The following is a 12,804-nucleotide window of genomic DNA, read 5'->3' on the forward strand; positions in this document are numbered from 1 at the left end:
TACTGTCGATGTCACATTTTACACATCTATAACAATACTTTACAAACAAAAAGTCATCAACCTTTGTTGAAACATAACAAACTTTACAAATCAGTGAAGAAATAGATTGTTTCTTCCTAAATTATGATATTTCCAAAAATTTTATGCTTTCAATATACAATTTAACTCTTTTAAGATATATGAATACTAAATATCAGGAAACAAGCTACATTTATGAACCCAGTCCATGTGTTTTATTTTTTGAACACTGTCTTCAATCATCTCCCATTCATTATCAGTATTTCTTAATATATAATTTCATTTCCAATCATGCAGTAATTATTCATTTTTTTAAAAACACAGAGAACTGATATTCTGGAAAGGAAGCTAAGCCACATGATTTGTAGGATAAACTGATAAAATGAAGACAGAAAATTTTATTTCTACTCGTCGTCGTCAATGTTAACCCATTTTCTTTCACAGTGGGAATAACTAGCTCTAATCACTAAATGTTTAAGGAGAGAGTATCTGAGGAAGAAAGATAAAATTAACAAGTCATATTCCCTATGTTTATCACAGTGTTTCAGGGACAGATTAAATATTTTTAAAAGAAAACAGGATATATAGGAGTATAATCAAATGGGTCAAGAAGGCTAAATAAGTGTAATTAGCTTATGGGGAATTTTGAATTACCCCTTCTTGGGATAATTTAGTCACCTGAATTGGTAAACAATCATGTTCGTTATACATAAACATAGAAATAAAAACAGAAATTAAATCTTTTAAAATATTACTATAATGGCATCACTGCCCTGTTAAAACATTTGCAAGAGCACTCTAACGCTCTGAAGATAAAATACAAACTTCACAGTGCAGCCTGTAAAATGCTCCTTGATTTGGCCACTTCCTACTTACACAGTTTTATGATCTAGTACTGCTCAAGAAAGCCATGATGATTCAATCTTCTTCAAATGAACCTTACTGCACAAACCATCCCCTTCCAGGAGGGTGCCCCAAGTCCATATTAATCAAGGCCAGACACAAAAGTATCCTCTACCACTGACTCCTTAGGAGTGGGAAGACGGTAGGAACTTCTTCAGATCTTTGAATTAACTATAGTCAGAAACATATCTGGAAGAACAAAATAAATACCTACCTTCCCTACATCTCTTGGTTCTTTTCAACATGCCTTTAAGGTAATTTGCTGCCATGACAGATTTTAAGACTAGGATTTAAAAAATTATCTTCAGGGCCCAAATCTCAAAGGGGGGTCTTCAACACCGTAGGTTTTTCTGACCCCTTTTAATATCTCCTTCAGAGGCAAGGTATTGAGAGACTGCTTCCCCAGGGTGCTTCCTCTTCTCAGCACCCTCACATGGCTTTGCTCTCAAGTTCTGACTCCACCATCCTCAGCTCCCAGATGGTGTGATAAGGATGTGTCAGTTGTTCAAAGTGTACTTAAAAAAAAAAAAAAAAAAAAAAGTCACTCTTTTCTGATTTACAGAAGGACTATAGGATTTTTTTTAATCTGGGTGAACGAATAAGAAATGTATGGTTGTTTATTATCAGAGACAGAAGCCATGAGAGGAAAAAAATCCTTCTATAGGACAATTTGAGGTTTTTAAAATTATTATCTGAGCAACATTAGACTTTCCCCAGGGTGTATGTGTGCATTTCCATAAATGGCCAAATGTAAGAGAGCAACTGAAACTCTGACAAAACATTGCCTATGCCCTAAATGATCTCATGAATACTGAACTTAATATTTTATTCCAGGGCTAATAAAGAATGGGTTTTAGAAATTCCTTCAAATCAAACAGAAGTTAGACATCTACATGCATATAAAAATAGATTATCTCCTTAGGAGTGATCTTTTTCCTGAATGGGAAATGCTATTACTTGTGGGTCAATCTTATAACTTCCTGCTGTATTATATGCTACTCAATATTTCTTGAGCATCCACTCAGCACTGGCCTAAATAATTGGAACTATGTACATGTACTGTGGTTTGGTTGTAAATTCAGCATTCAAAAATTACATATGCTCAAAATTACCTGTGAAAATTCCTATAAAATCACTAAACTAGTAGGATCTAAATTGTTAGAAGCTTAAAAGCCAAAAAATAATTTCTTTTGTTTCTGTTAACATTTCAGGTATAGGTTTCCCTCCCTAAACAATGAAGTCAAGGCACAGCTTCAGAGGGAATACTACAGGAAAATCAAATTTATACATGCTAAATGTACATATGATACAGATTTGCTACATAAGAAACTGTCCCTCACTTCAGGGAAGCCATAAACATATAATTCATTATGAGGTACAGATTACTAAACACATAATAACATATTTTGATACTTGACTACAAATGAGTGCAATTGCCTGAAAGAGATTATTCTCCAACTCACAGATGGGGGACACTGTAGCCAAGGTCACACATATAAAGCCTTTCAAAGTTTCTGACTCCTATTTCTGTATTTTTAACAACCAGCCAGCCTCTGTATAGGTACAATACAAAGACACATGAAAGAAACCAACACAACACACATGAAGGTTTTTCAAATGGTCAGTGCACTTTACTGATGCAAAAAGAACATCAAGTCCAAGGTAGAGTCTGGAAGAAGAATCTGGTAGAGTCTGGCTTGAAGGAGAATAAGAAGAAATTCTAGGTCTTGAGAATATTCCCATAAAGGCTCTAGAGGAAGGGAAGAAAAAGCAAATTTGCTTCTCTGGAAGGAAGAATGTACTGGAAAGTACAACAGAATATGGTTTTGTATTCATTCCCTGGGGTTTAATCCTGGGGATGTTACAACACTCAAACACCCGATTTAGCCCAAGCTAGCTAAAGAATAGAAACAGAATTGCAATCACAGTGGTGAAGAGATGTTTGCCAGCACAGTGAAATATCTTATCTATTTTCACATGTAAGGTATACCAGCTGATACATACTGGGTGGATGGGTACAAAAAGGAAATGAGCCTTATTGTATTTATTATCCTTTTTGATGCTTGACTTTATCCACCAGGGAAATAAATGCTTATGTACTCTTTAACAGGACCAATAGCAGAAATTTCTATTTTATATTTATTTGCAGTACTCCCAGAAGTTGGAATTTCCACCCCAAATGAAAGCATATGTAGAAATTCAATCACAAAAGCTGCACTTCTTTTAGTGAAAGCAATGCATTTAGGAGCTTGTTGGCAGATGGTTTGTTTTAGTGGCATTTCCTGAGGAATAAGAATAAGGACAGGTAGAATGGCTATGAGGAGGAAGACAGGAAGAATAAATTATGTGTGGAAGAAGACAAGGGAAGTCATCCAAGACTGCTTCTGGGTCAGGTGCAGAGGAAATGCAAGATGTCCAAAAGCATCATTGTGCCTAGGTATTCAATTAAGGGCAGAAACAAATGCCTAGTGCATTTGCATTCAGAGTTCATGATCATGGAGGTTCTTACTAGTACACCTCAAGGCTTCTGTTAAGCCTTTTTGTCGAATAAAGAAAAAAGCACTTCACATAGTGTGTTAGGCTCTGACTTGGCTTTAGGAAAGTCCATGAAGAAGATAAAATGAGTCTTTTTTCACAGGGGCATTTCCATCTCTGGAATGCTTGCTGCCTGTTGCTGGCCTAGGCAAGGACTTGTAGCACAGTGGCTCAGGTCCCCGGACACTTTTTCTTTCACCTCCTCCAAGCTACACACTACATTCCCCTTTAACCCACCAGCCTAGGGATCTGAAGATAAAATTAGATGCCAAGATAGATACCAAGAGCTTTAAAAGAAAGAAAATGGTCACTTCAAGTTGTCCAAAGAGAAACTCTGGGGCAAGGGTCTCTGCCCACGTCCTTTGAAGCCTCTTGAAGTTGCCACTGTTTCTGCTGACAGTAAGAAATCCATCTGAATTTTAAAACACTCCTCTCAAATGGAGAAAAGCTCCCAATGAGTGACACAGGAAAGGGTGAGACAGTAAGCGACCCCCTCACCTCTCCAGTCTGGTTCAGGGTGATTATTTGACCCATTCAGATTACTGAAAACTGCAAAGGAAAGAAGAGATGACTTCATGATTGCTTCAAATAACTAACGTCCCTCACATACCTTCAATCTAAAAATGGTCAGCTGCTATATCCTAGAACTACTTCCACCGTTGTCAGAAATTTAAATCCTTTGCACAGCCTCCGTGAACCTCTTTAGTCAAAAGGCAAACAGCTACATTAAATCTACATCTTCCTCTTTAGAATTAGGGTACACACAAATATAATTTATTTTCTCACTAGGCTCAGCCACCATTAGTCATGCTAACTCTCCCCACAGATCTCTGGCAGGAGTCACCAGCCACACAGACAAGCTATTAGGCTGAGAGCCTGGGTGGTCACCACAGGTAGGTCCATCTACTTATCCGCTAATTACTTTATAGATTTGCTTCCCGCAAATATGATCTCCATGGAGCTCTTGGGAATGGGGAAACGCCATGGAAAATGGCCGCCCACAGATCAGAGCCAAGTATAATGTCGATAGTGAGCTTCAGAAACAACACTCATAAACCAGATCCCCTTTTCCTGGTAATTACAAGAATCACAGAGGCCAAAAGCTGAAGGCATTCCTTCACATTTCCATCTTGTACACAGTGGGAACCTCTCAAATAGAGTGCTAAAACAGGAAGGCCTTGCTGGACAGCAGAGGTTGACAGAAATCAAACAAATTTCTGTCCACCCACCCATTCTCATACCATAATTAGACTAACTACTTTAACTCACCATTGCTATTTTTCAGCAGGAGGTGGAGGGGAAAGTCTGGCTGAAAGAAAAGTGGAAAAAACAAAGAGAGAAACCTACAAATTGAATAGTGCCTGGTAGGCAGCAGTATTTTCCAAAATCCAGTTGCACACATAGCACCTGTACAATCTTCTGCCACATCTGCATGCCACAAGGATTATTATTCATTTCATACTATATCATGGATAGAAATAAAAAATAAACAATATTTGCCATTTGTACTTCCCAATGTACATAAAAATAGCCCCTGAAATATTGAGCGAACTAGTGAGGAGAATCAGCAGAGCCAAGCCCCAAGTGAACTCAGGCACAGAATGCATACTCTTCCTCTAGGCCGCCTATGAGGAAGTATCTAGCTCCTTCCCTAGGGAACAGGACTGATGCAGAGCTTCTGTTCCTGTGGGCAGTAATGTGACTGACTGCAATGAAGACCTCTTCAGCCAAGTCTGGGTTAACTTTCTATCACCAGCCATGCCCCTATCAAGGGAAGATTGGGCAAGTTGCTTAATTACTTTCTTCCACAGAATGACAACAAACTTTCTTTCTTACAAAGGTTGCTGAATGTTAATGAAATAACAAACATAGAGCATTTGGTATTTTGCCTGTTCCTAGACAGGATCTATTACTGCCACTGCTGCTGCTGTTACAACTCTAAAACAAGCAGAGGCCAACACAGCTCCTTCCCAGAACTGCCCTAAATCCACTGTTTTTAGCAAAGTTTCTGAGGGGACTTACTTACTAGGTGCCAGGCATTATGCTAAGTGCTGGACATGAATTCTCCTTTGATCTTTATCTCTTCTGAGCCTCCCAATAACCCTATAAGGTAAGTATTAGTATTCCTATTTTACAGAAAAAAGTGGGACTCGCCCCAGGTCACTCAGTCATGAATCAGTGGGCAGGCTTCAATTCTCATCTCTGGGAAAGCAATTCAAAACTGTGGAGAGCTGTAGGCATGTGAGCTATTTGTAATAGCCATACCCTCAACTTTACTTTCGTTACCTCTTAACCACAGAATAGAACCTTAAAAGGTCAAAATTTCTCCACACAGAGTAACTGAGGAAAAATCAATTAAAATAGATTTTCCCTTCTATGATGTCGTAAATTAAACATAATAAATCTTCAACTATATTGATTTTCAACATTCTGCCAAAACATTCATACTTAGAAGCACTCGAGATGAACCATTTTCAATACTGACATTCCCAAGAATGATCTGAAAGTCCTACGAATGAATGGGGCACTGCAGTCCATTGTGTTGTTTTTCTGTACCTCATGTGGCTCACGTTAGTCTGCAGACCAACTTTCTCCAAAGAACATTTAAACATTGTGCACTCTAGTATAATTCAAGATTCCATATTCTATGTCACAGAGACCGTCATTGTGAAGCTTATTACTGTTACTACCAGTTTCTCATGAAATCTGTTCTACTGCTATGAATACCATGTACAATAGTTTCAGAAACAGAAATAGCTCTGTCAGCATCCCATGTAATAAGGACAGTAGTTTAAAAGTCCATTGGTACTTTCCATGAGACACTTGAAACTTGGGTTGGACTATCAGTTGACGAACAGGTTAACATATTTTCAAGTATGGACTCCATATATTCATTGTGCTGCATTATTTTTCAAATTAGAGGACTCTACCAGGTGGGAAAAAAAGTAGGTAATAAATGTATACTTTCCCCAAAAAGAAGCTTGTTATTTGAGGAGGAGAGTGATAAGAATTACTATAACTGCTTTAATTAATAATTGTCCTATAAACTATTATGAGCCAGGCATAGTGGTGCATACCTGTAATCCCAGCAGCTTGGGAGGCTGAGGCAGGAGGATCATGAGTTCAAAGCCAGCCTCAACAAAAGTGAGGCATTAAGCAACTCAGTGAGACCTTGTCTCTAAATAAAATACAAAATAGGGCTGATAGAGCTAGGGATGTAGCTCAGTGGTTGAATGCCCCTGAGTTCAATCCCCAGTATCCCTTCCCCCCTCCCACACACACACACAAAAACTATTATGATTCAATTCTGTACTTAAAACAGTAAAGTGATAAGAACTTGGTTGAACAGTATCTTTTATTGGGTTTGGTTAACAGGCATAACCCGTTTGTATTGAGAGAAAGGCAAATGGGTTTAATTACACAGCACTGCAAACAGTACAGCCCCATCTGCAATGCCCATTTATCTTTCTTATTATGATTTTTTTTATTTACTGCCCTGCAGTTGAAGGTCTATTACCTCCACCAAGTACACCCAGAGCATCTTCAGCCTATTCCACTGATGAAGGCTGGACTTCTAACCCTCTTCCACACACCCTTTGCTTTCCCCTCTCACTTCTTCATCACATTTACCATGTTCCTCTTTCCACTGCCTGGATGTTCCACAAGTACAGAAGCAGGAAGATTTCACTCTCCCCTCTAACCTCCGCAGTCAGCATAGTTTTTAGAACATGGTGTTATGTTCAATAAATAATTGTTCAATGAAAGGCTGTTTTTGTTTAGTCTCTACCTTGGCTGCCAGTTCCCAGGAGTGTGAGATGGATAAAGTTCTGGCTCTCTGGTAGGAACTATGCAAAGCAGTGGAGGAATTAATTTTATTTTATTCAGAAACCCTTCCAAACAGAAAAAAACTGATCCAACTCAAAATTTTAAAACTCAATTTAGGGAAAATGGCCCAAGGTAATGGTAAAAAGGGGAGGAGAAAGGAAAGACTGGAAAATTATGTGCTTTTAATTCAAAATAACTGAGGTCTGGACATCACCTCTGTGTTTCACATACTATGTGAGTTTATCTCTAACATAGGGATAGTACACTTAGTAGACAAGATTTTTGAAATTCAATACACTGTACATAAAACACTAGTACACTTACTGGGCCATAAAATCACTTAATATGCTGACTTCTTTAGATCTCCCAGGACTACTCTTTAATTTCTAACTATTCTATTTTAAAAAATCATAATAGTAGAGCTCCCAGGAAAAAGAGGAAAGTAGTGAAAACTGAGATGTATTTCAGGTGTAGTAAGAAAAAAATTCAAGACAGATATTTTAAGATAAAGACTTAGAGTAAGACATTAAGACAAAGAAATTTAAGAGTCTGAAAAATTTGGAAAAATATGGGAAAGGACTGCAGTTCAAGCTCAAATTCTAAAAATGGGCATTTAAAAAATTCTGTACCAAGTCCTCCTAAAATTGTTCTTACCAAATGCTGGTTTATTCTTACCAGACACATGTGCAATATCTGCTCAGTCCTACCATACAGGCAAATTCTAGCTTTGATGATTATTTTCTTGACAAATAATTAAATATCTAAAAGATATTTGTGAACAAGGCCTAAGATATTTTTTTAAATAAACATTATGAATTCAAAAATATATTGTTGGAATGCTTGAGGTGAAGATTTAGGTCAAAAACAAATCAGAACTAATCTGAAAAATCTCTTCTAACCAGTTCTGAGGTTGAAATTAAATTCTACTTTTTGGGTTCTGCTATGTGGCTGGACCTAGATTATCCCCATCAGTTTATTTTAGGCCCTGTGTGGTTTTCACAAAGTGTGCATTACATTTTCAAGAAAAACACAAAGTTCGGGGATTCATTTAGTGTCCAAGCATGTCACACAGCACAATGAAGAGCAGAAAATCAATGATCTCTTCAAGAAAAGGTGATAGGATATTATCTCATAATTGATGGTATTTTTGAAATGTATTCATCAATCAGCCCTTGATGGAGACAGAGGCTCTGAGAGAGACCTTCCTTGAAACAGAGCACACAGCTTTATGAAGAAGACATGAACCTGCTTACAGAAACAACAGTGCTTCACACCAGCTTGGGAGCAAGCCCTTGAAGTACCTGGCCTCAGTTTCCTCTGCTGTAAAATTGGAAAGAGTTCAGAAAGATATCCTGGCTGAACCTTTAGCACTTAGGTATTTATAACAATTTTTAAGAGTTCCACTGAACTCCAAATGGAATAATTTATTCCTTTTCTCACACAGTTTAGAAGACTGTCAATAAGTCTAGATATTTTGCTGGAACATACTTTCATTTTAGAAAGCCTACTTTATTAATTTCACATGGTACCCCAACATTTTATTTATCTGTATGCAAAAAGAACCGTCATTCATCATGGAGAGTATTTTATTTCTTTTAGGTACTAATTCATTTTCTATGTTTACCTGTGCTAAGGGTGTGCATGGGAGTGTGTTTTACATTTTTCGATGCATGGAAAGTACATGTTTCCAAGGATCTACACCTGCATAACAGGCTTGTGGCTGAGTAGAATGCTTTTAGAAGAGCACAATCAAGGTAGAAACCAGCGCTAAATCCATTCTGGGACTGTGCTTATACATATGCAACAATACCTCAAAGGCCAGGAAAGTCACCTTTAAATCCTGAATCATAGCATGTTCCTGCCTAAGGGCCTTGTTTCTGGTAAATCCCTGCCAGGTTAACCATATAGGTCGGCATGCTTTCTCCCTCTTCCTCCTTCCCCTCCTGGAGATCTTGGCCCAAATGCTAATGTCTTGATGAGGCCAACAACTTCACTTTGGACCACATGTCTTATCCCCCTTACACTACTATCTATTTTGTTCCCATAACATGGATCATTTTCTAAGGTATATGTACATTATTGGGTTGATTATTTATTGTCTGCACCTTCCCTCACTATGCACATCTCTACAAAAATGCACATAAAACAGGAAGCAGCACAAGGTAGGAACTACTGTTCGAATTCTGACATATCCCAAGCACTCACACCCATGTCTAGAATGTAGCAGGGGCTCAAAAGCTCTGTACTCAACATGAAAAGCATTGCCATAGCCGATTTTAACAGATGGAAACGGCTGGCTGATCCTTTCTATCACAGCCTGGATGCTGCCCAATTATTGTCTCTCACTTGAGTCTTCTGGACATCAATCAAAGGTGCACTGAAGAGTCACGCTCTGAAAACTGCAGAGAATTCTTTTAAAGAGTATGGTGGGTTTATTGCCATGTCTTTACACAGAGTATTATGAAAAGCAGATCCTGCTAAGATGTGAATTGATTTGAGGTTCTTTTCTCTTTCTCTAGATGTAGAAAATATGATACACAAAATAAGAAAGGAGAATTGTTCCAAATCTTATATTTAAATGGTCTGAACTGAACCCAGAAACCTAAAAAAAATAAACCATCCTCAAGGGCAGTTAGACCAAAGCTTTTGACCCAGCAAATGACACTTCGAAGAATTTATTTAAATTTGGTAACAGCTTCAATCAAGCAAATGCACAGGTTTTCAAGAATTTCACCACAGTACTACTGGTAAACAAGCAGAAACAATCTATATGTCCAACAACCTGGGTGGATCATACAAACTGTTTATAGCCACACCATGGGCAAGTCTATAGCTACCAACATGGAATTAAGGAAAATCGCCAAATGACACAACTAAGTACTCACTCTGAGGTTTGTGAAAATGATCCACTGAGTCAGTTTTTGGTGAAGAGAGAAAAGGTGCAGGCAGAAAGACTGAAAAACAAGTATTTTATATGAATTCATGATAAGCCTATCAGTAAGTGAAAGATGATAGAAATTTTTCTTTTTCTTTTGGCATGTGATGGTATGTTTTTAATAAGTGTGAGGACAAAGGCCATTCCACAGGAGATGATGAAATGTCCAGGGGGTTAAGACAGTCCCCCACCCTCGGTTGGCCAGGTCCTGACTTCTAGTAATCTCCACGAGGTCTCTAAACCATCTGACACTGCTCTCTGTGCAGATTGGTGTGCTGTGCATGGCCATGTGTGCAGCTGGACCGGACTCACTGGACATCATCGTCATCAAAGAGATCTTCAAAATCATTAAAGATGTCTGCATGGATTGCTTTTTCATTGGCTGCCAAGTCCATCAGGAGTCCAGTGCTGCCTCCTGCCTCGTCCAGGTACACGTAGGGACCGGTGCCCTCGGGGAACGTCTCATCCACCGCCGGCTTCATCTCAGGCCGTCGCATTCTAGAAATTTTTCTTATTTATCTGTATGTTCTAATTTATTTTTGTAATAGAAAAAAAACCAATTCTCAAAGTGCCTTCATGGAGATGAGATACACAGAACCAGATACTGATTTAGAGTGAAACTGAGTATTGAATTCATTAACAATTTCCATACCAGTAGGCCTACTGTTCTTCACATACACATGTATCAAAGGCATGTTTAACAGAATTAGTACCCTTCTGGGGGAAAAAACTTTCGAATTCTTGAATCAAAAGCCAAACATTTCAATTCATACCTTATGAACCCAAGAAACCATTTTATAAGACAGCAGGACTGATTAGTAAAATAAATTAAGATGTTTAAGTGACTGGGAAAACAGAAGCCAGAAATATAAGCAGGGACATGTTTTTCCGATCTGAAGTCCATCTGTCAACTGAAATACAATTACTATCCCATCTACCCCTCTCTCACTGTACACAACCCAATCTTTACCCTGACTTCACAATGTGCATCTGCCACTGGTTAGGGAAGTGACATCATGCTATACATAGGGGTCTTGGGATGGTTTCAGCAGCATCAGAAAGATCCAGATGCCTCATTCACTTGAATTCTCATTCTCTGGTTCAGAGAGAAGAAACAAAGAATAGAGCACAGTGCTTTTCTAGGTAAGCTGAGGGGTAGTGGTTGTTGAAGAAGGGAGAGAGAGTGGGAGGGAGGGAGGAAGGAAGGAAGGAAGGAAGGCTAATTCTGCTCACAACTTGGGTGTTAATATCCCTGCTTCTGCAGTGAGTCTCTGAACCACTTGGGGACCAAGGAAGTAGTCTTTTGTCTCTGCTTCCTCCCCTAATCAACCACAAACTGTCTAGTTCCTGTTCTCTCCACATTCCCCTCAGAAGCAGTTACATCAACATATTTACAGAAGTTAACAGTAAAATAAATTATTAAGATATTATCAAGATGTTGTTATTCAAAGTAATAAATCAAGATGTTATAGTCAGAGTAGGATTTGAGTTCTTAATAATTTGCAATGCAGAAACTACCAAGCTTATTGAACACTGCCATAGGTTCTCAAATTCTTCTCAAATTATGGTATTTCAGGAAAATGGGTTTAACTGAAGAGAAGTCTTTGATCTAACAATACACTTTCAAAGCAGATGTGGACTCCACTCTACAGATAAAAATCTCTGAATGAATGGTTGCTCTGGGTGAGAAGTAAACCATGCAGCAACTGCCAATGGGAACCAGGTCCAAGAATATTCTCAGAGCTACAGCATTTCTGTATTTCTGTAGCTTCGGAAACACCCTCAGGGTTGGAACTAGGAGGGGGAAAAAAGGAAGAAAAAAAAATCCCTCTGTTAAGTTGTGTAGATGATTCCTCTAACACTTGCTTCTGGCAAGTCCCCGTGGGGGTGTGAGGCCTTATCTCATCCAATCTGCCTTCAAGCCAGCTGCCTCTGGGACTGCTCTGTACCAGCTGCCTCTCATCAGTCTGCTGGCCATTTTGTCCAACATATCTATTCTGCTGCATTTCAGAGGAAGAGAAAAGGCAAATGATTAGGAAACCAAAAGTGGGTTTATTTCAAGGGGAAAAACATTTTACAGCATGAAATAATACAATAAATGATGCAAACTGCCACAAAAGCAAAACTTTCCATTATAATCTGAAAGGAGTTAGGAACTTGAGTTCTTCCAGGCCCCAAAGATCAGAGAGGTCTGCAAAACAGGTTCTTCACTCCACCCACCCAAACCAAGGCTAAAAGCTCCAGCCATCAACTGGAGGCTGTCTTAAGGAAGTTCGTACTTTGAGGATGTAACCCCAGTGCAGAGTGCTTACCTGGCAGAAGCAAGACCCTGGGTTCTATCCTCAGAGCCAAAAATTTAAAAAAAAAAAAAAAAAAAGGAAGCACATCCTTTCTTAAGGAGGATAGGCTGCAGCTGATGACTTAAGCTATGAACATTTCAATCCCAGTACATTCTTAATTTCTGTCAGCATCCCCTGAACTGTAAATGTATTTTACTATGAAGGGCTTCTGTCCTTGAGGACACTGTTAGTTAAGAAAGGGGTCCAAAATCAGTAATCTCTACCAGAGATCCTGGTTCCAAAACGGAC

At 38.7% G+C, this 12,804-nt stretch overlaps 1 protein-coding gene and 1 pseudogene across 1 annotated transcript in view; both read right to left on the reverse strand.

The window, feature by feature from the left end:
- The window catches only part of LOC143392514 (guanine nucleotide-binding protein G(q) subunit alpha), a 287,083-nt gene that overhangs the window by 134,470 nt on the left and 139,809 nt on the right, over window positions 1–12,804 (reverse strand). The window lies entirely within an intron of this gene.
- LOC143392516 (COP9 signalosome complex subunit 9 pseudogene) lies at window positions 10,338–10,698 on the reverse strand (annotated as a pseudogene).

The sequence above is a fragment of the Callospermophilus lateralis genome, chromosome 2 (assembly GCF_048772815.1).
Source record: "Callospermophilus lateralis isolate mCalLat2 chromosome 2, mCalLat2.hap1, whole genome shotgun sequence".
Taxonomy (NCBI): Eukaryota; Metazoa; Chordata; class Mammalia; order Rodentia; family Sciuridae; genus Callospermophilus; species Callospermophilus lateralis.